The sequence below is a fragment of the Molossus molossus genome, unplaced genomic scaffold (genome assembly GCF_014108415.1).
Source record: "Molossus molossus isolate mMolMol1 unplaced genomic scaffold, mMolMol1.p scaffold_m16_p_2, whole genome shotgun sequence".
NCBI lineage: Eukaryota > Metazoa > Chordata > Mammalia > Chiroptera > Molossidae > Molossus > Molossus molossus.
The window spans coordinates 8,262,709-8,282,657 of record NW_023425355.1 but is presented as its reverse complement, the minus strand read 5'-3'; the positions used below and the strand labels follow the sequence as shown (position 1 = coordinate 8,282,657).

At 40.2% G+C, this 19,949-nt stretch overlaps 1 protein-coding gene across 26 annotated transcripts in view; it reads left to right on the top strand.

Moving 5' to 3' along the window:
- The window catches only part of ATRX (ATRX chromatin remodeler), a 247,111-nt gene that overhangs the window by 225,199 nt on the left and 1,963 nt on the right, over positions 1 to 19,949 (top strand). For 22 of the 26 annotated variants that reach the window (XR_004960609.1, XR_004960591.1, XR_004960595.1 and 19 more), the window contains 2 exons: positions 10,702 to 10,911; positions 19,513 to 19,743. The gene's annotated coding sequence lies outside the window, so the exon portion shown is untranslated. Of the gene's footprint in view, positions 1 to 6,751; positions 6,801 to 10,701; positions 10,912 to 19,512; positions 19,744 to 19,949 lie in introns of those variants that run through there. The other 4 variants (XR_004960588.1, XR_004960587.1, XR_004960586.1 and 1 more) reach the window with 4 other exon arrangements.

Here is a 19,949-nt window from a genome sequence, read left to right as displayed (position 1 = left end):
GAAGGTCACAGCCCTATTTAAGACAATAATTTCCATAATGCACAATTTGTTATTAAATGGCGTGGTTGGCAGAATAGTGGTCCCCCAATGTTCTAATGCCCAGCATCTGTGATTATGTTAATGTACATGGCAATGGAGAATTAAGATTGCAGGAATCAATGAATTAAGGTGGCTAATCAGCTGACCTTGAGATGGGGAGAGTCACCTGGGTTATTGGATGGGCCCAATGTAATCACAGAGGGCTTAAAAGTGGAAGAGGGAGGCAGAGGGAGAGTCACAGGCAGACGTGACTAGGAATGAAAGGCTCAGAGAGATGCAACGCTGCTGGTTTTGAAGATGGAGGAAGAGGGTCATAAGGCAAAGAATGTGGGTGGCCTTTAGAAGCTGGGCAGGTAAGGAAAATAATTCCCCTCTAGAACCTACAAAAAGGAATGCAGCTTTGCTAACACCTTGATTTTAGTCCTGTGAGACCCATGTCAGACTTATCCTACATATAGAACTATCAAGTAATAAATGGGTGTTGTTGTAAGCCACTTAATTAGTGGTAATTCTTTACAACAGCAATAGGAAACTAATACAAATGGTTATTTGTATGATTACTTGATTAGTGTCTTCCTCCCCTGCGAGATATGTGAGCTCCTGAAGGGCAGAACTCTGTCTGTTTTGCTCACTTTGAGATCCTCAGCACCTGACAGGAAAAGTGTGAGATATATGTTTGATGATCTTCTGTGTAAATGTCTTGGCAGTCATGTTACCTGAGAACATTATGGGGATTGCCACCTAAGTCTGCTCCCTAAATGTATATGTATGTCTATCTGTCTTTTTCTTTGGATCTCTTTATCTTTCTCCTTCCCCTTCTTGATTCTTTCTTCTCTCTTACTTATTTCTGTTATTTTTTTAAATTAAATTTATTGGGGTGATCTTGGTTAGTAAAATTATGTAGGTTTCAAGGGTACGATTCTATGTTATATCATCTGTATATTGCATTGTGTTCACCACCCAAAGTCAAATCTTCGGTCATCAAATGTTTCACCCCGTTTATCCTTTAATACCCCCACCCCCCTTCTCTCTAGTAACCACCATATTATTGTCTGTGTCTATGAATTTTTGTTTGCTCATTTTTCTTTTTTTTAAAAATTTTCTATTAATTTATTTTTGTTACAGATGTTTCTCCTTTTTTTCCTTTTTGACACCCTCCTCCCCATTCCCCCCACCCTGTCCCCAGCTTTGTTGTCCGTGTCCATCGGTTGTGCGTACATGCATATAAGTTCTGTGGTTTATCTGTTCCCTACCCCCACCACCCCCTCTTCTGAGGGTTGTCAGTCTGTACCCTACTTCCACGTCTACCCAATTCCTCAGACTGTTATGTTCATTAGATTCCACAAATAAGTGAGATCATGTGATATTTTTCTTTCTCTGCTTGGCTTGTTTCACTTAGGATAATACCTTCCAGGTCCCTCCATGTCATGTCAAAGGATAAAAGATCTTTTTTTCTTACAGCTGCATAGTACTCCATTGTGTATATGTACCACTGCTTTTTTATCCATTCATCTATTGATGGACACTTGGGCTGTTTCCAGATCTTAGCAATTGTAAATAGTGCTGCTATGAACATGGGCGTACATATATTCTTTCTGATTGATGTTTCAGGCTTCTTAGAGTATATTCTTAGAAGTGGGATCACTGGATCAAATGGCAATTCAATTTTTAATTTTTTGGGGTAACACCACACTGTTTTCCATAGTGGCTGCACCAGTCTGCATTCCAATCAGCAGTGTACTAGAGTCCCTTTTCTCCACACCCTCACCAACACTTGTTGTTTGATGATTTGTTGATGGCAGCCATTCTGACAGGTGTGAGGTGATACCTCATTGTTGTTTTAATTTGCATCTCTCTTATGATTAGTGATGTAGAGCATTTCTTCATATGTCTCTTGGCCATTTGTATGTCCTGTTTGGAGAAGTGTCTATTTAGTTCCTTTGCCCATTTTTTTTTTATCCTTACCCGAGGATATTTTTTCCATTTTTTTGTACAGATAGAGTGGGAGGGAAAGAGAGGGAGGGAGAGAGAGAGAGAAACATCGACGTGAAGGGACACATCGAGTGGCTGCCACCCGCACGACCAACCAGGGCCGGGGACAAACTGCAACCGAAGTACGTGCCCTTAGCGGGAACCGAACCCTGGTCTCTCCGGACCGCAGGCCGACGCTCTAACCGCTGAGCCAAACTGGCCAGGGCCCTTTGCCCATTTTTAATTGGGTTCTTTGTCTTCATTTTGTTCAGTTGTATGAGTATTCTATATATTTTGGAAATCAACCCCTTATCTGATGTATCATTGGCAATTATGCTCTTCCATACAGTGGGTTGCCTTTCTATTTTGATGGTTGTATCTTTCGCTGTGCAGAAGCTTTTTAGTTTGATGTACTCCCATGTGTTCATTTTCTCCTTTGTTTCTGTTGCCTTAGGTGTTGTATCAGTGAAAATTCTGCTGTGTATGATGTCCGAAATTTTGTTACCTACATTTTCTTCTATGATTTTTATGGATTCACGGGTCACATTTAAGTCTTTTATCCATTTTGAGTTTATTCTTGGAAATGGTGTAAGTTGATGGTCTTGTTTAATTTTTTGCATGTAGCTTTTGCATGTCCAATTTTCCCAACATCATTTATTAAAGAGGCTGTCGTTATTGTATGCTCTTGCCTCCTTTGTCAAATATTAATTGAGCATAATGTCTTGGGTCCATTTCTGGGTTCTCTGTTCTGTTCCACTGGACTATGTGCCTGTTCTTATTGCCAGTACTAGGCTGTTTTGATTACAGTCGCTTTGTAGTATAACCTGATATGCGGTATTTTGATCCCACCTACTTTGTCCTTCTTTTTCAAGATTGCTTTGGCTATTTGGGGCCTTTTTTGGTTCCATATGAACTTTTGAAGTATTTGTTCTATTTCTGTGAAATATGTCATTGGTATTTTGATGGGGATTACATTGAATCTATAGATTGCTTTGGGTAATATGGACATTTTAATGATGTTAATTCTTCCAATCCTCGAACAAGGTATGGGCTTCCACTTTTTCATATCTTCCTCTATTTCTTTTTTCAATGACCTGTAGTTTTATGTGCACAGGTCCTTTATTTCTTTGGTTAAGTTTGTTCCTAGGTATCTTAATTTTTTTTGCCACTATGATAAATGGGATTGTTTTTTGTTTTTCTTTCGGTGAGTTCATCATTGGTGTATAAGAATGCCGTCGATTTCTTGATGTTAATTTTGTATCCTGCTACTTTGCCTAATTCATTTATTAAGTCTAGTAGATTTTTTGATGGAGTGTTTAGGGTTTTCTATGCATTATATCATGTCATCTGCAAATAATGACAGTTTGTCTTCCTCCTTTACAATTTGGATTCCTCTTATTTTTTCTTCATGTCTGATTGCTATGGCTAAGACTTCCAGTACTATGTTAAATAAGAGTGGCGATAGTGGGCATCCCTGTCTGGTTCCTGTTCTTAAGGGAAATGCTTTATTTTTTGCCCATTGAGTATGATGTTGGTTTTAGGTATTTCATATATGGTCTTTATTATGTCGAGATATGAACCCTCTATTCCCAGATTGCTGAGCATTTTTATCAGAAATGGATGCTGGATTTTGTCGAATGCTTTTTCAGCATCTATTGATATGATCATATGATTTTTACCTCTCATTTTGTTTCTGTGGTGTATCACATTTATTGATTTGTGAATATTGTACCAGCCTTGCATCCCTGGGATGAATCCCACGTGGTCATGGTGAATAATTCTTTCGATGTATTGCTGGATTCGATTTGCTAGTATTTTGTTCAGGATTTTAGCATCTATGTTCATCAGGGATATTAGACTGTAGTTTTCTTTCTTTGTAGTGACTTTTTATGATTTTGGAATCAGAATTATGCTGGCCTCATAGAACGAGGTTGGAGTCTTCCTTCTTCTTGAATTTTTTGAAATAGTTTGAGGAGAATGGGTGTTAGTTCTTCTTTGAATGTTCAGTAAAACTCCCCCGTGAAGCCACCTGCGCCTGGGCTTTTGTTTGCTGGGAGAGTCTTGATCCCTTTTCAATTTCCTTAATTGTTATTGGCATGTTCAAGTTCTCTATCTCTTCTCGGTGCAGTTTTGGGAGACTATGTGTTTCTAGAAATTTGTCCATTTTGCTTAGATTGTCAAATTTGTTGGCATATAATTGTTCATAGTTTTTGTTAATGATCCTTTGTATTTCTGTCGTGTCAGTTGTAACTTCTCCTTCATTTCTGATTTTGCGTATTTGGGTTCTCTCTCTTTGTTTCTTGGTGAGTCTAGCTAAGGGTCCATCAGTCTTGTTTATCTTTTTGAAAAATGAGCTCTTTGTTTCACTGATCATTTGAATTTTTTTTTTGGTCTCTATGTCATTTATTTCTGCTCTGATCTTTACTACTTCCTTCCTTCTACTTGCTCTGGGGTTTTCTTTTTGTTTGCTTTCTGGTTCTTTAAGTTGTGAGGTTAGATAGCCTATTAGAAATTTTTCTTTTTTCTTCAGGTAGGCCTTTAGTGCTATGAACTTCCCTCTCAGAACAGCTTTCTCTGCATCCCATAGATTTTGTGTTGTGTGTTCATTTTCATTGGTTTCCAGGAAGTTTTTAATTTCTTCCTTGATCTCCTCGGTGACCCATTCATTGTTTAATAACATGCTATTTAGCCTCCATGTGTTCCAATGTCTTTGCATGTTCTTGTTGCTATTGATTTCTAGTTCCATGCCATTGTGATCTGAGAAGGTGCTTCATATGATTTCAATCTTCTTGAACTTGTAGAAACTTAGTTTGTTTCCTAATATGTAGTCTATCTTTGGGAATGTCCCATGTACACTTGAGAAGAATGTGAATTCTGCAGTTTTGGGGTGTAATTCTCTGTAGATATCTATTAAATCCATTTGGAGTCTTCATTTAGAATCATTGCTTCATTTAGAGTCTCTGTTTCCTTGCTAATTTTTTGTCTAGAGGATCTCTCAGTGATGTCAGCAGGGTGTTGAAGTCCCCTGCTATGATTGTATTGCTGTGGATTTCTCCTTTGAAGTCCTCCAGAAGATTTTTAATATATTTTGGTGCTTCTATATTGGGTGCATATATGTTTACCAAGGTTATATCTTCCTGTTGGATAGATCCTTTTAATATTATGTAGTGCCCGCCTTTGTCTCTAGTTATGGCCTTCATTTTGAAATCTATTTTATCAGATATGAGTATTGCTATCCCAGCTTTTTTTTCCTTTGCATTTGCTTGGAAGATTTTTTTCCATCCCTTTACTTTCAACCTATGCAAGTCTTTTTTGTGAGGTGGGTCTCTTTAAACAACATATAGATGAGTCATGCTTTCTTATCCACTCAGCTACTCTGTGTCTTTTTATGGGAGCATTCAATCCATTTACATTTAAGGTGATAATTGATATGTACTTATTTATTGCCATTTTTGTTTAGTGTGGTTCTATTTTTCTTCCGATTTCTTCTACTAATTACAGCCATCCTTTTAATATTTCTTATAGTGCTGGTTTGGTGCTAATATATTCCCTTAGCCTTTTTATGTCTGGGAAGCTCTTTATTTGACCTTCTATTTTGAATGATAGCCTTGCTGGGTAGGGTAGTCTTGGATGCAGATCCTTGTTTTTCATGACCTTGATTACCTCATGCCATTCTCTTCTGACCTGTAGTGTTTCTGTTGAGAAGTCAGCTGATAGCCTTATGGGGTTTCCTTTGTAGGTAACCTGTTGCTTATGTCTTGCTGCCTTTAGGATTCTCTCTTTGTCTTTAATTTTTGGCATTTTAATTACCATGTGTCTTGGTGTGGGCCTGTTTGGGTTTTTCTTACTTGAGGCTCTCTGTGCTTCTTGAACTTGAATGCTTTCTTCCTTCACCAAATTAGGGAAGATTTTGGCCAGTATTTCTTCAAATATATTCTCTAACCCTTGCTCATTTTCTTTTTCTTTGGGGACTCCTATGATGCGAATATTATTATGTTTGCAGTTGTCCCACAGTTCCCTTAAGCTGTCTTCCTGTTTTTTAATTGTTTTTCCTTTTGGTTTTTTGATTGGTTAATTCTTTTCTACCCTGTCTTCTAATTCACTGATCTGGTCCTCAGCTTTCTCTAGTATGCTGTTTACTCCTTCCAGTGTGTTCATTATTTCTGCTATGTCATGCTTCATTTCTTCTTGGTGGTTTTTAACTTCCAACTGGTTGATTTTCCATGTTTCTATGTCTTTACTCATGGTGTTGATGTCCTTACTCATGCTGTTGAGCTTCCTCAAAATCATGGCTCTGAATTTTAGCTGTTAACTTGCTTAACTGCATTTCATTTATTTCATCTTCGGTAGAGGTCTCTTGTTCTTTCATTTGGGATTTGTTTCTTTGTTTCACCATTTTGGCTAGCTCAGTGGGTTCTGGAGTGTGCCAAATTTTTCCTGTGGGTGTTGGTTTTCTGCTGTTTGTGGCTCCCTCTACTGGGTTTGGGTGAGTGCGCAAGGACCCACGTTAAATACCACTGTCAAGTCTTACTTTCCTGGGTAGAGTTGCAAGCCCTTGAATGGTTCAGTTATCCTCTAGCTTTTTGCCTAGAGGCTATTATTAGAGGTTACTTGAAGAGCCTTGGGTTTTCAGTTGAATGAAAAACTCCCTAAGGTGTTCAGCACAAGGGTATTTCCAAAGGGTATTTCCCAAGGGTGGGGCAGATGCTGGTTGTTAATGGGCCTCAATTTGCATTTCAAGGCCCACCTGGTGTGGTTGAATCTCTGAGGGAGAGGCTGCTACCTCTTCCCAGAGCCCTGGGAAGGAGTAAGATGACCACCATCCTGCATGGCCGCAACTCAGCAAAAGCTCTGAGCGCCCTCCAAGTCCCGAGTGTCTACACACAGTTCCAGTCTAGTTCACCCTCCCTCTGCCGGAGCCCAAGGTGAGTGGCTGTGGCTATTTTAGCACTCTGTCCCAGCTCTTTGCGCTGTGGAGCTGCTTGGGAGTTTGACCCCGAGGGCGCTGCTCACAGCTAAGACTGCTGCTGTCTGTGGGCTCCCAGCCCCCCTCTCACGCCTCTGCAATCCTACCAGGATCAGTTCAGTGTCCCTGGTTATATGGTTCTCGAAAGCTGCTTTTCTGTTGTAGCGTCAATTCACTCTACCACTATTTTGGAATCTGTTCATTTTTCTTGTTTGTTTATTTGTTGCTTTCAATTTTATATTCCATATATGAGTGAAATTATATGGCTCTTAATTTTTTTCTGTCTGATTTATTTCACTTAGCATGATATTCTCAAGATATTTCCATGTTGTTACAAATTCTTCCCATATTTCTCAATTTGCCATAACTGAGGACTGAAGTACACCTTGTAATTTTCTATTATGTTAATGAAATAAAGTCTTACATTTTCTAGTCATGTTATTTAAAAGAAATAAGTAATATACTTTATTGCACTGAAAAAAAAAATGCTGTATTCTCAAGGGCCCTTCAGTTATTACCTACTTAATTTACATCAGTTGGTGAGTGATCCCTGATAGATGTTTCTCATTTTCGACTTAGGCTCGTGTACAAAACCCAGGGACAGAAACATCCCACAGAAGCTGTCCCTTTGTACCTATTGGTGGGACCTTGTTCCTTGATTGCATGGCCTATATAACTTAATTTCTTCTCTTCTGAGAGGAAATTGTTTCACGTTGTCTAAGAAGAAATCAGATCTCCAGTAGAACCAGAGTTATTCAGGTTCCCCCCATCCCCCAACTCCATTCTCTGGTTAGTTTAATCATAAAGATGTTTAATGTTTGAATGGGGTATACTGGAATCCTGAGGAAGGCAGAGTTCAGCCTGTTTCATTAAACATAATGGCCTAACGAAAGATAAGACTTCTGGTGAGAAAGTTTTGAAGTTTCTAGTGTTCAAGAACATTTAGGGAAATCTTCATTCCTAGAATTGAAAGTACCTCTGACAGTCAATGCTTCTCAAACTTTCATATGTAGGTACCTTGTTAAACTAGATTCTGATATAATAGGTCTGAGGTGGGGCCCCGTAATTTGCATTTCTAACAAGCTCTTGGATGATGCTGATGCTGCTGGTCCAGGGATCACACTTTGAGGAGTAAGAAGATAGTGGATCTAGGGCGGTCAGTATAGGAGATTTGTATTCTGCACAATGGAACTGGAAGGCAGAAATTTCTAGAACCAGAGCCTCAAGGAAGGTGTCTGAGCTCCTCTCTCCATTTAGATAGATGGAAGGCCTTGGTCTCTTATGTGTTGGAGAACCAAGAACCAGGGGCTGGGGCAGAGTATAGTGGGTCTGGCCTTCTCTGGGTAGGTGTGTGGGGTCAAGGGAAATGAGACAAACATATGTATTAGGGTAATTAATCCTAGCTACCAAAGAAACAAAGCCCCAAAGCACATAGGAAGTAGTTTCTAGGCCTCCCTGTTGTATGCATGCACATATACCAAAACACAATTTGAAAAAAAAAAATAGATAAATAGAAAAGAGCCTGGAATGATATACATCAGAAAGTTCAAGATGATAGAAAATGAAGATACAGCTGTTTTTGTTTTCTTTTTTTTTTGCTTGTCTTTATTTTCTGTTGTTCCTTTAGTCAAAAATACTTGTATAATATTTCAAAAGCTACTTAAAAAAAAGGCAAATACATACTTTTACAATAAGGAAAAAAAGCTTGCCAAAATCAAAACAGACCCATTAATAATATCCTGCATGTTATTTTTGTTTAAATAATGATAATATATCTAACACTTATCAAGCACTTACTGTATGCCAGTCACAGTCCTGAGTGTTCTACGGATATTATTTCATTTATTACTTGCAGCAACCCTGAGGTAGATACTGTAACCCTCCCCCATTTTGTAATCGTGAAAGCAGGCATGGAGAAGTTAAGTGACTTACTTAATTTTAAGTTAAGTGGTAAAGAAGAATTTGAACCCAGGCACTGATGGCTCCGGAGCCTGTGCTCTTAAATATGACTTTATATCACCTCCATTAGAGTGTGTACATAGCATCTTTCTTTAGGTCTCATAGTCTCTCCTACCCTAAAAACAAATGCAAAGTGTCCTTCCACTGCTTCTTCCTCAAGCCATGGTCCTGTATTGCCCTATCTCTTTTCTGCTAAACTTTTGAAAAGTGTGGTGGATACTTGTTGCCTGCAGTTCCCGTCACTCCTCTTCACTCCTCAGGCCTGGCAAGGTGCCTTCTGCTGTGACTAATCCAAAGAAGATACTTTTTGAAAGTAACCCATGATATCCTAATCACCAAAACTTTTTCTCAGAAGGAAAATTCCACAACTCTGTGGACTGGAGCCACAACAAAATCATGATCTCTCAACTCATCTGCCTAGAAACACGTCCAAGTGTCCCTAATCAGCTGCCTACTAACCTCCTCTCTATACTCAGGAGATGACTTTGCCTCCTAAAGCGTTAAGAATGACAAGAGCTTCATCAAGTCAGAACATTGTAACCTCCTTCCCACCCAGCCCCTGCACAAACTTACCTCTCCTTTCCCCTTCTCGCATGTTTCAGCATCAGTGTTTCCCTTCTGGCAATAGGTGAATTCCCCCACCCATGCTCTGGAGCCAACCTCCTCTCTCCTTAAAGATCTGGCTCTAGCCATCCTCCTCTCTCTGTCTTATACTTTCATCTTCCTTTTTTGGTTTTCAGATTTTTAAATTTTATTTTCATCATCAACACTATTACAGATGTCCCCCATTTTTCCCCCTTTGCCCACCTCCACCCAACCTCCACCATCCCCTCCCCTGGCCATCACCACACTGTTGTCTGTGTGTATGGGTTATGCATATATGTTCTTTGGCTAATCTCTTCACCTTCTTTTATCCAGTTCCCCCACCCTGCTCCCCTCTGACAGCTGCCAGTTTGTTCCATAGGTCCACGCCTCTGTTTCTATTTTGTTTCTCAGTATATTCTGCTCATTAGATTCCACATATAAGTGAGATCATATGGTATTTGTCTTTTGCTGACTGGCTTATTTTACTTAGCATAACAATCTCCAGTTCCATCCATGCTGTCAGAAGGGGTAAGAGATCCTGTTTTTTAATTTTAATTTTTTTTAACATGGACAGGTAGTATTCCATTGTGTATATGTACCACTGCTTTTTTAGCCACTCCACTTGGGGTGTTTTCAGATCTCAGCTACTATAACTAGCACTGCTATGAACATAGGGATGCATATATTCTTTCTGATTGGTGTTTCAGCTTCTTAGGGTATATACCTAGAAGTGGGATCACTGAGTCAAATGACAGATCAATTTTTAATTTTTTGAGGAAACACCATACTGTTTTCCACAGTGGCTGCGCCAGTCTGCATTCCCACCAGCAGTGTACTAGGGTACTCATTTTCTACACATCCTTACCAGCACTTGTTTGATGATTTACTGATGGTAGCCATTCTGGCAGGTGTGAGGTGATACCTCATTGTAGTTTTAATTTGCATGTCATTTATACTTTCAACCTCCATCTATCCAAACCTCATTCCTTCCTGATTGGATAACTGAAGTAGCCTTTTTAATTGGTCTCCCCACCTTTATCTAATCCATGTTCTACACCGCAGTCAGATGATCTTATCAAAATACAAATCTGACCGTGGTATATTTCCTTAGGATGCTTCCCACCATATAGCACCTTGTGTAACAGGAACTGTAATGATACATTCTCCTCCGAACTCCACAGAGTCATCAAATCTGCCAGAGGGCTTGTCCTCTTTGTGATTTCTGACTTCCGGTCAAGATGGCGGGTAGGTAAACGTAGTGTTGCCTCTGCCCACATCCACATCAAAATGACAACTAAACTACAGAGCAACCATCCTTCAGAACCACCTGACATCAAACTGAATGGAAATTCTACAACTACGAGATTAAAGAAGAGGCCACATGGAGACTGGTAGGAGGGTGGAGGTGGTTGGGCTGGTCCCACACCCACATGTGGTGGATAAAAATCAGGAGGATACCTTGGCTAGGAAGGTCCTCCCTGAGGAGTGAGGGGTCCTTGTCCCACACCAGGCTCCCCGCTCTGGGTTCCAGGACCAGGAAGAGAATCCCCATCACTTCTGGCTGGAAAAACCAGCGGGAACTGAGACTGAGGGAGGCTGAGGCTTCTAGAGTCCCAGGCAGCTCCTCTTAAAGGGCCCGCACACGGAATTACTCGGACCCGTTACCTCCAGGCTCCCGCATGGAGGAGGCAGCTTGAAAGGCACCAGAGACATGTGGGGAAGAAGTGACTTATATGGCATTGGGGCAAGGGCTGGAGAGGCAGCTTTCTCCCGGAAAGATGTACTGGTAGAGGCCGTTGTTCCTTTGGTGAGCCCTTCCCCAGGGCAGCAGATGGTGCCATGTCTGGGACTCCAGCAACCTGGCTCACACTGTTCCCCCCACCCTGGTTATTCCCTGAGGCCCCGCCCCACCCAATATCCGAGCCCACCCAAGCTGTTTCCAGTGGCTTTACCACAGGATTGGCCTGTCTGGGATCCTGCTTCAGATTTTCCTAAATTTTCTCAAACAAGCAGCATCCGGTCTCAGTGAGCCCCGTATCTCTTGCTAAGAGGCCCCAGGCCTGGCACTAGAAGCAGCCAGACTTGGTTCACAGCTTAGCTTTTCCTGGACACCTCCAAGCCCATCACAAGGAACAGCCATCTGCAGATTTCTTTGTAGCTTATGCCTGGTGGCCCTGGATAGAACACAGGCAGTAGCTAACCTTGCCCCAGAGCCAGCACATCCAGTGGACAGCTTCAGGTCACATCGAAGCACCACCACCCAACCACCTCCACAAGTGACACACTCAAGGAGTGGACTCAATGGGTACCAGAGCCCTAATGAAGTAAGTCTTGCTCTGTGTGGTGGGCCCCTACACAGCTGATCCTCCAAGGTAGTCAGAGGTCAGTGGGCAGTGGGCACAGCCAGTCCTTGCAGCTGATCAGCCTGAGTAAATCCTGCCCATTGACATGCCAACAGCAATCAACACTTAACAGAAGGGTGTACAGTCCACAACGGGGGTGCACCTTGAGGGCCCAGCTGGGGTGATTAGGGAGGCTGTGCCACTGGCCCCTACAGGATACCTGCTACAATAGGCCACCCTACAAAGCCTAGGAAACATAGCAACTCTACCTAATACATAGAAACAAACACAGAGAAGCAGCCAAAATGAGGAGACAAAGAAACATGTCCCAAATGAAAAAAACAGAACAAAATGCCAGGAAAAGAACTAAATGTAATGGAGATAAGCAATCTAACAGATGCAGAGTTCAAAATACTGGTTATAAGGATGCTCAATGAACTTAGTGACAACTTCAAGGAACTTAGTGAGGGCCTCAAGAACATTAAAAAGGACCAGTCAGAAATGAAGGATGCACTAACTGAAATAAAGACTAATTTACAGGGAATCAATAGTAGAGTAGGTGACACCAAAAAACAAACCATAAATTTGGAATATAAGGAAACAAAAAACACCCAATCAGAACAGCAAAAAGAAGAGAGAATCCAAAGAAATGAGTGTACAGAGCCACTGGGACAACTTCAAGCATACCAAAATTCTCATCATGGTGATGACCAGAAGGAGGAGAGAGAGAGCAAGAAATTGAAAACCTTTTGAAAAAATGACAGAAAACTTTCCTAACTTGTTGAAGGAAACAGACATACAAGTCCAGGAAGCACAGAGAGTCCCAAACAAGATGAACCCCAAAGGCCCACACCAAGACACATCATCATCAAAGTGAAAAAGGTTAAAGACAAAGAGAGAATCTTAAAAGCAGCAAGAGAAAAGTAGTTAGTTACCTACAAGGGAGCTCACATAAGATTGTCAGTTGATTTCTCAAAAGAAACTTTTCAGGCCAGAAGGGAGTGGCAAAAAATAGTCAAAGTGATGAAAAGCAAGGATCTACAACCAAGATTATTCTATCCTGCAAAGCTATCATTTAGAATCGATGGACATATAAAGAATTTCCCAGACAAGAAAAAACTAAAGGAGTTCATCACCGCCAAACCAGTATTATATGAAATGTTAACAAGCCTTCTTGAAGAAGAACAAAAATATGAACAATAAAATGGCAAGAAATACATATCTATCAACAATCGAATCTACAAACAAAATGGACAAGCAGAACAAAAATAGACTCATAGATATAGAGAACTTTCTGTTGGCTGCCAGATGGGAGGGGGCTAGGGGCTGGGTGAAAAAGGTGAAGGGAGTAAGAAGTACAAATTGGTTGTTAGACTGAGGAACCTCAAAGGGAAAGGGGAGGGTAGGTGGAAAGACATAAACCAAAGAACTTCTATGCATATATGCATAACCAATAGATACAGACAATAGCGTGGGGAAGGCAGGATGGTGTGGGAGCAGGGAGGAGGTGGTCAAGAGGGGGAAAGGGGGGGACATCTGTAATACCTTCAACAATAAAGATAAGTTTAAAAAAATAAAAGACTTCTGCCCCTGCCACCCCCCATTTAGATACACCTTGGGGAGCAGTGGGGGGTGGGGTGGTAGAAGGGACTGGTTGCTTTCTATCAGTTGGCTGCAGGGTTTTGAGTCATTACTGTGCAGTCAATAACTGTATGTGGAAACAAGAGACTCCATGTCAGGAGGACAGTAGGCTGCAGGGCAATAGAATTTCTCTCTGCTTTTTGAACCTTTATTACATTGTAAAACTCCCCTCAAGTCAAGACAATGAACATTATTTAGCACCTACTCAGTTCCCTGCACTGTGACCCATATGATAAAGAAGTTACAGAGAACTTGCTGGTCTGGATTCTGGCATTAAGAAGCTGTGTATCTCTCATTTATGAAGTATCTTCTGTGTACTAGCCACGATTCCAGGTTATTTATACCCAGTATGCCATTTAGTCCTGTATTATTGCCACCATTTTATAGATGAGGAAACTGAAGCCTGTCAAAATGTCACAGAAGCAGAACATGGAACATCCAAGTTTCAAATCTAAGTCTACCACCTGCAAAGCCATCTCCCCATTTAAAAAAAAAAATTCTTACCCGAGGATATGTTTATTGATTTTAGAGAGAAGAAGGGAGAGATGGGGTGGGGGTTACCTTTTAATTTTAATAGTTTTTATATTTAAGAATTTATAAACTTCATATTTTGCTTAATTGTTTCATCCTTCACTTGTATGTTTAGGAAATGCTTCAAGAATGAGAGAAATTTGAACATGTTGAAAGGACAAAGCTGTGTGGACTTGGGATCAACTGTGCAAAGAAAAGATAGCTTTCAGAGAGGGAGGAACTTTCTCTAAAAGAGGAAGGAGGAAAGGAGAAATGAGTCTAAAGCCTGCTTGAAATAAATGAAAGGAGACCTAAAAAAATGGAAAGACATCCCATGTTCAGGGACTGGAAGACTTAATATTTTTTAGGTGGCAAATACTCCAAAAATACATCTACAGATTCAATATAATCTCTATCAAAATCCCAGATGGCTTCATTGTATAAATTGACAAACTGGTCTTAAAATTCATACGGAATTTCAAGGAACCCAGATTAGCTAAAACAGTCTTGAAAAAGAAGAACAAAGTTGAAGGATTCCCATATCCTGATTTCAAAACTTACTACAAATCTACAGTAATCATGACTGTGTGGTAGTAGCATAAGGATGAACATATAGATCAATAAATAGAATTGAGAATGCAGAAGTAAACCCATACATCAGTGGTCAATTAATTATCAACAAAAGTGCCAAGACTATTCAATGGGGAAACAATAGTCTTCAGAAAATGATGCCAAGACATCTGGGCATACACATGCAAAATAATGAAGTTGGATCTCTAACTCACACCATATACTTGTGTCCATAACAAACAAATCTCTTAACTCAGTAGTAAAAAGACATAACACTCAATTTAAAAATAAAATAATCTGAATAGACATTTCTCCAAGGAAGATATATAAATGGCCAAGAAGCACATGAAAAGAGGCTCAACATCATTAGTCATCAGAAAAATTAAATCAGAACTGCAGTGAAATATCACTCCACACCCACCAGGATGGTTACAAAAAAAAAAGGAAAATAACAAGTGATAGTGAGGATCTGCAGAAATTGGAACCCTCACATATTGTTGGTGGGAATGTAAAATGGTATGGCCTCTTTGAAAAGTGGCAGTTTCTCAAATGGTTGACCATAGAAGTACCATAAAACCCAGCAATTCTACTCCTAGGTATATACCCAAGAGAAATGAAAACATGTGTTCATACAAAGACTTATACACAAATGTTCATAGTATTATTCATAATAGCCTCAAACTGGAAACAACCCAAATGCCCGTCTACTAATGAACAGATAAACAAAATATAGTATATCCATATGATGGAATACTATTCAGCGATCAAAAGAAATGCAGAGTTTACACATGCTACAGTATAGATGAACTTTCAAAACGTTGTGCTACATGAAAAAGCCAGTCACAAAAGACCACATGTTATATGATTCCATTTATAGAAAATGTCCAGGACAGGAAAATCCATAGAGACAAAGTGAACTAGGGGTCACCAGAGACTGGGAAGATGAGGAAATGGGGAGTTATGGTTTCAGATTTTTTGTTTAGGGTGATGAAAAAGTTTTGGAAATAGTGCCAATGGTTGTACAATATTTTGAATGTAATTAATGCCCCGAATTGTACACTTAAAATGGTTAAAATGGCAAATTTTGTTATATATATTTTACCATAAAAAAATTCAAATAGCCCTGGCCGGTTTGGCTCAGCGGTTAGAGCGTCGACCTGCGGTCCGGAGAGACCTGGGTTCGGTTCCCGCTAAGGGCATATGCCTCGGTTGTAGTTTGTCCCCGGCCCTGGTTGGTCGTGCGGGTGGCAGCCACTCGATGTGTCCCTTTCACATCGATGTTTCTCTCTCTCTCTCTCTCTTCCTCTCTCTCCCTCCCACTCTATCTGTGCAAAAAATGGAAAAAAATGTCCTCGGGTGAGGATAAATAATAAAAAAAAAAATTCAAGTATATTTCTTTAAAAGAAAAAAAAAAGCAAAACTAAAAACAGTCTTAGTAAAATGTGAGGGAGGTTTTATCTACAGAGACCAGAGAATGCCTGATCCAGAACAGGCTGAAACTGAGAGCTGAAACAAATGGAAATTTGTAACATCTTACATAAACTAATGCAATGTTTACCACCTATTCTCACAGTAAAAATTACTAGGACACTTGTGAAATATGCAGGTCAGTGTTTCTCAAAGTGTGGTTTAAGAACTTGTGGGGTCCATGAGGTCCTTCCTTTTCTAATTACAGATCTAGGAGAGACCAGATTTTCTTCCTATACCTCAACCAAAAGAACATATAGTTACAAATTGATTGCAGAAGCAAACACAAGAATCCAGCTGTCTTCTATTAAGGCAAATATCAAAGAGGTTTGGAAAAATGTAAAAGAATACCCATTACTAAAATTTTGGCAATATAGTTATTTTTCATAAAAATGTGATTTGTGTTAATGATAATGTGTTTATTCTTTTAAATAAATTATTAGATAATAAAATTATGAATTTTAATTTCCAACTTAGTAAAAACCAATAGTTATAACCCACATAAACTAAAGCTCTTTGAGGTCCTCAACAATTTTTAAGTGTATAAGGGCTCCTCAGGTCAAAAATTGTGAGAACCATTAATATAGATAACCAAACCTCTCAGTTGGAAATTCTCATTTAGGAAGTCCCAATAGAGATCATGAGTCTGTATTTTTAGACAATTACACTAGGTGCTTACCAGAGAAGTTTGGTTAACACTGAGCCAATACAAAGTTGTTTAGATGTTAGGCATTTTTTATTTAATTACCTTCATAATTGTCATTATAATTCTTTTGTTTTTACCTTTGTCTATTTCTTTTTTTAATCTTTAAAAAAATTTAGTGAACAGTATTACAGATGTCCCCCATTTTCCTCTCCTTTGCTCCCCTCCACCCAGTCCCTGCCCCATCCCAGGCCTTCCCCACACTATTGTCTGTTTCCATGGGCTATGCCTCTATGCATATATGTTTTTTGGTTAATCTCTTCCTGTCCCTCACCCACTCCCCTCTGATATATCATTCTGTTCCATGCATCCATGTCTCTGGATATGATGTTAGGCATTTTTATGATGAGCTATGGTGAATGTCAGACAGAATCAAAACTAAATGAATAAAAGGGCTGTCAAGCAGAGAAGGGCTGGTCCATTTGAGGTTGATGAGACTATATTTCTAGTGAAGCCATTTGATGAACCAATTTGCACAGCTTTACCTAGTAATGTTGACAATCCAGGCACAGAAGCAGAGAAAGCAGGCACTTTATTTATGTACTATTTATTTGTTAATCCTCACCTGAGGATATTTTTTCATTGATTTTTAGAGAGAGTGGAAGGGGGGGGGGGAAGAGAGACACACACATTGATTGGTTGCTTTCTGCACACATCCCAACTAGCTAGAGGATCAAACCTGCAATTCAGGTCATGTGGCCTTGACTGGGAATCGAACCTGTGGCCCTTCAGTGTGCAGGCTGATATTCTAACCATTGAGCTACGCTGGCCAGGGCAAAAGTGGGCACTTTAAACTAGAGTTGGATGGGACTTTGGGGGAGGGCTCTCTAAGTTATCCTGTGCGAGATATATACATGACATTCAGATTGTATGTTGGGTTTATACTGGAGGAGGTAGTTTTTGGATCTATTGTGTGTAGGTATAACAGCCTGGGGATACCTATCAGAGATAGTGTTAAGTAAGGTTAGGGTGGTGTGATGGGTTTGGATACTTGAATCATTTACAACTGGTGGGACACAGGGAAGTTGGAAACTGACAAGGCAAATGTGCATCTGCCGGCAGGGGTTCACTAGGACTCTAGTGTGTGGCATGTTAAAGGGGACTGGGATGGGGCTCAAAGGGTATGACTATAAGGAAGAAAAATGAAAACGGAGGGTTCTGGATACATGGCACCCAGGTGACACTGTCTATGCTTGGTGGAGTTATAGGAGCCTGCTCAAGGGAAGGTCCTGGGACCTTAGGATGCACTGCTAAAATATAACTAAACTGGAAGTTGGGTGAGGGCTGAGGGACTCTGTTGATTTGCTTCATACCAGGTACATTAGAAGGTGGAGTTTCCAAGTTGGTGCTTTCATGTGTTCTTAGTAAGAGGTGCAGTAGTATGGCATGACTATGCCATGTGCCACCTTGCTTTCTGGTAGCTGTCCTTTGTAAACCCCCAGCAGAATCATACATACAGAATGGAGATGGAGCAATGCATATGTTCATTCAGAGATATGTCTTCAAATTAATACTACTAGTACTAAATAATGAATTAAAGGTAATAGTGACAGCTAACATTTATTGAGTTCTTACTATGCACCAGGTACTGTGTTAAGCACTTTACACTCTATAAATTATCTCAGTTAATCTTCACAGCAATTGCTCTTGAGGTAGGTAGTATGATCAGCCCCACTTTATAGGTGAAGACACCATGACTAAAATTCAACAATACTACTTTCTTGTAGTTTTTGTTTTAATCCTCACCTGAGTATATGTTTTCATTCATTTTTAGAGAGAGAGAGAGAGAGAGAGAGAGAAACATTGATGTGAGAGACAAACATGGATTGATTGCTCCTGTACATGCCCCAACCAGGGATTGAACCTACAACCTAGGTATATTCCCTGTCTGGGAATCGAACCCTCATTTTTTTGTGGTGTACAGGATGATGCTCCAACAAACTGAGCCACCTGACCAGGACTTTTTTTTTTTTTTTAAATCATGCCCAACTCCTTCCTGCCTATGGACTTCCACATACTCCTATTCTCTGCCTGGAGAACTATTTCTATCCCCAACTAAGCTACCTCCTACTCACCTTTCAGGGCTCACCCTAAGCATCACTTTTTTCAGGAAGCCTTACCCTAACCTCTTTAATAGGTTGTGTCTTCCTGATAAACACTCTCATAGCACCCTGTAGTCTTTCTTTACAGCACTTATTCCAATATATAGGTTTCCTTCTTTATGTCTGTTTTTCCAACTATACCATGTCATGAGGAGAGGAATTACATCTGTCTTATTTACCACTATATCTCTAAAGATGTAATAAGTGGTCAATAAATATTTTTGAATTAATGAATTGATTTGTTCAGGGTCAAAGAGTTAGGAAGTAAAGGAATCTGGATGTAAACAAAGTTGGTCTGCCTCCAGGGCCTTTAGAACATGTTATCTGCATGTCTTTTGCTCCAATGCCAATAACAAAGAGCAGAGCTGATTCCTTCTTTGTCTGGGAATTGGAGTGGAGACTCTTGAAGGTCAAGGAGAGAGTTGGGTATCTCTGCAATTGCCACCAGAGCCTTTTGTGCACGTCTATTATGTTAGAAAGGCCTTCCATTTGCACTTGAAAACAGAGGGAGCTCTAATAGAGGAATTACAAACTAAATTATGTTCTGATCCTTCTATGCAGCAAGGGAGCTAGATGACTAACAGTGAACATGTCTTTTCCAGAGAAGCGTTTTCCTTTCTGGTCCCTTTCTCCCTAACCTCCCACATTCCTCTACAGATCCCTTTTTGTGAAGTACTGGGGAAAGGCAATATAGTTCCAGCTACTCTGGAGAGAATAGAATAAAAATTCCCAAGGACCAGTCTTTTCATGAGGAAGAAAGCTAGGCCTATACGCCAGGCAACTTGGACCAAGCCTGTGTGACCTGTTGTCCATTTAGAGTCTTGAAACTGATGAATTTCTCACTCTTCAGCCAGGGGTTCGGTGGCTGAGCACTGCAGTGACTGGCAGGTAAGATAAACTCAGGTTCTTTTATTATTTCAGACCTTTGATTAAATTCCTTTTGGGAAAGAGTCTGCTTTGATGGCTTGATAAGCCCCTTGGGTCTGGGCCTGGTGGGTCCGGTCTCTGGTTGTCTTTTGAAAATGAGCAACGTTGGGCTTTGGCAGCAGGAGTGAAAAGAGGTGTGTGTAGGGATGGGGAGGAGAGTCTTGTTG